Genomic DNA, 3,632 nt, shown 5'->3' on the forward strand with positions numbered 1-3,632 from the left:
TCCTCTCTCATCTCTATCTCTATCTCTCTCTTCTCTCTCTCTCTGTCTCCTCTCTCTCTCTCTAAATGTCTCTCTCTCTCTCTCTCTTTCTCTATCTGTTGCCTCTATCTCTCTCCTCTCTCTATCTCCTCTCTCTCTCTTTGTCTCCTCTCTCTATCTCTCTCTCCCTCTCTCTCTCTTGTCTCTCTCTCTCCTCTCTCTCTCTCTCTCTCTCTCTTTGTCTCCTCTCTCTCTCTCTTTGTCTCCCGTCTCTGTCACTCTGTCTCCTCTGTCTCCTCTTTCTCTCTCTCTCTCCCTCCCTCCCTCCCTCCCTCCCTCCCTCCCTCCCCTCCCTCCCTCCATCCATCCATCCATCCATCCATCCCTTTCACTTTCTCCTGTTGGGAGTGTTGTTGTGTTGATGGGTAGCCTGGAGACAACATTCCAGCAGGCTCCACATCACTGCCATTCCCCTGATTCTGGCTTGAGAGACGACACAACACACGGACACTGTCTGAGGCAGCGGAATGGTGTCGTCTGGCCTGTCAGTGTGTGTGTATGTATGTGTCAAAGCTCCTTTTGTGCGTGTTAGAGAGGCAGGCTGACTGACTGACTAACCTTCCCTTTATCACAGATATGATAAAGGGAATAAATGTGTGCACCATGCATCTCATCACTCGTTCTGCTCTCTATCGCTCTGTCCCCCTCCTCTCTCTCTCTCTCTCTCTCTCTCTCTCTGTCCCTCTCCTTCTCTCTCTCTCTCTCTCTCTCTCTCTCTCTCTCTCTCTCTCTCTGTCCCCCTCCATCTCTCTCTATCTTTCTGTCCCCCCTTCTCTCTCTCTCTCTCTCTCTCTCATATTCTGTATTTCCCTCTCTTTCTATCATATTTATGAAGAGCTCAAGTCTCATCTCCTCACAGCTGCAGGCAGTTTCACATGAAATTATTTCTAAAGCTTTGAGAGAAGAGTAGGTGGGTGAAGGAATGGAGAGAGAAGAGTAGGTGGTGAAGGAATGGAGAGAGGGGGATAAGAAAGAGAGGCAGCCTGCCCAGAGAAAGAAAAGAAAGCTAGGCAGGAAAAGACAGAGCGGAGAATTAGGAAAATCATCTAGGAGGAGTTCTCATACTATGATTGATTCAGATGTTTGTGAAAGTACTAACATTTTATATAGCTTTAGAGAGGACATACAGTACCAGTAAAAAGTTTGGACATACCTACTAATTCAAGGGTTTATTCTTCATTTTTACTATTTTCTACATTGCAGAATAATAGTGAAGACATCAAAACTATGAAATAACACACATGGAATCATGTAGTAACTAAAAAAGTGTTAAACAAATCAAAATATAATTTATATTTTACATTCTTCAAAGTAGCCACCCTTTGCATTGATGACAGCTTTGCACACTCTTGGTATTCTCTCAACCAGCTTCACCTGGAATGCTTTTCCAACAGTCTTGAAGGAGTTCCCACATATGCTGAGCAGTTGTTTTCTGTTTTTCTTTCACTCTACGGTCCAACTCATCCCAAACAATCTCAATTGGGTTGAGGTTGGGTGATTGTGGAAGCCAGGTCATGTGATGCAGCACTCCATCACTCTCTTCCTTGGTCAAATAGCTCTTAGATGTGTTGGGTCATTGTCCTGTTGAAAAACAAATGATAGTCCCACTAAGCACAAACCAGATGGGAAGGTGTATCGCTGCAGAATGCTGTGGTAGCCATGCTGGTTAAGTGTGCCTTGAATTCTAAGTAGATCACAGACAGTGTCACCAGCAAAGCACCCCCACACCATCACTTCTCCTCCTCCATGCTTCACGGTTGGAACCACACATGCGGATATCATCCATTCACCTACTCTGCGTCTCACAATGACATGGCGTTTGGAACTAAAATTCTCAAATTTGGACTCATCAGTCCAAAGGACAGTTTTCCACCGGTCTCATGTCCATTGCTTGTGTGTCTTGTTCCAAGCAAGTCTCTTCCTCTTATTGGTGTCCTTAAGTAGTGGTTTCTTTGCGGCAATTTGACCATGAAGCCTGATTCACGCAGACCTCTCTGAACAGTTGATGTTGAGATGTGTCTGTTACTTGAACTCTGTGAAGCATTTATTTGGGCTGCAATTTCTGAGGCTGGTAACTCTAATGAACTTATCCTCTGCAGCAGAAGTAACTCTGGGTCTTCCTTTCCTGTGGTGGTCTTAATGAGAGCCAGTTTCATCATAGCGCTTGAAGGTTTTTCTGACTGCACTTGAAGAAACTTTCAAAGTTCTTGAAATGTTCCGGATTTACTGACCTTCATGTCTTGATGTAAGGATGGACTGTCGTTTCTCTTTGCTTATTTGAGCTGTTCTTGCCATAATATGGACTTGGTCTTTTACCAAATAGGGCTCTTCTGTATACCACCGCTACCTTGTCACAACACAACTGATTGGCTCAAACGCATTAAAAAGGAAAGAAATTACACAAATTAACATTTAACAAGGCACACCTGTTAATTGAAATGCATTCCAGGTGACTACCTAATGAAGCTGGTTGAGAGAATGCCAAGAGTGTGCAAAGTTGTCAAGGCAAATGGTGTCTACTTTGAAGAATCTCAAATATAAAATATATTTTGATTTGTTTAACACTTTTTGGGTACTACATCATTCCATATGTGTTATTTCATAGCTTTGATGTCTTCATTATTATTCTACAATGTAGCATATAGTAAAAATAAAAATACAAAAAAAGCTTGAATGAGTAGGGTGTGTGTGTGTGTGTCTGTGTGTGTCTGTGTGTGTGTGTGTGTGTGTGTGTGTGTGTGTGTGTGTGTGTTTATGTGTGTGTCTTGAGGAGCAGCTGATTCCCAACTGAGCTTCAGCTATTCTGACATTCCCCTGAGACGAGAGAGAGAGAAATAATGAACGCCCGAGTGACGTCCCCTGTGTGTCTCTTCCTTTTTCTCCACATTATCCACATTACCCACATTATCCACATCGGTTCCCTTATCTTTTCTCTCTTTCTGCTTCCGATTTGTTTTGATTTATCCCTATCCTCCTCTCAATCCTCTGCCCTCCCCCCTTTCAGTGGCAGACTATGATCAGTAATGTTCTTTTGAGAGGTGTGAGCTGTTAATGTTTTGTTTGGGTTGATAAAGTGCTCCCTGTCTACCTCTCAGCTTTGAGTGTGAGTGTGTGTGTGTGTGTGTGTGTGTGTGTGTGTGTGTGTGTGTGATATCCATGGGTGCGTTTCAGCTTTGACTGACAGCGGATTAAATTTGGCTTATTTACCTCTCCTCCGGTCTCAGATGAAGTGTGTGTGTGTGCTTGTGGCGTGTGTGTGAGTGTGTACCTAACTGGACTCTGACAGTGTGTTGTTTGTGTTCCTTCCTCAGATGCGGTCGTGGTTTGGCACCGATCAACCCAGAGATGATTTTTTTTTTATCCATTATTTTTTTCAACCTTTATTTAACTAGGCAAGTCAGTTAAGAACAAATTCTTATTTACAATGACGGCCCACCCCGGCCAAACCTGGACAACTCTGGGCCAATTCTGCGCCGCCCTATGGGACTCCCAATCACAGCCGGTTGTGATACAGCCTGAAATCGAACCAGGGTCTGTAGTGACACTTCTAGCCTCGAGATGCAGTGCCTTAGACTGCTGCGCCTCTCGGGAGC

General features: G+C 44.1%; 1 long non-coding RNA gene across 1 annotated transcript in view; it reads left to right on the forward strand.

The window, feature by feature from the left end:
- The window catches only part of LOC115161530 (uncharacterized), a 24,290-nt gene extending 20,858 nt beyond the window's left edge, over positions 1-3,432 (forward strand). Inside the window, exon 4 of the long non-coding RNA XR_003869280.1 lies at positions 3,351-3,432. This is a non-coding gene — a long non-coding RNA (uncharacterized LOC115161530). The remainder of the gene's footprint in view (positions 1-3,350) is intronic.
- The last annotated feature ends 200 nt before the right edge of the window (positions 3,433-3,632 follow it).

The sequence above is a fragment of the Salmo trutta genome, chromosome 24 (genome assembly GCF_901001165.1).
Source record: "Salmo trutta chromosome 24, fSalTru1.1, whole genome shotgun sequence".
Classification (NCBI taxonomy): Eukaryota; Metazoa; Chordata; class Actinopteri; order Salmoniformes; family Salmonidae; genus Salmo; species Salmo trutta.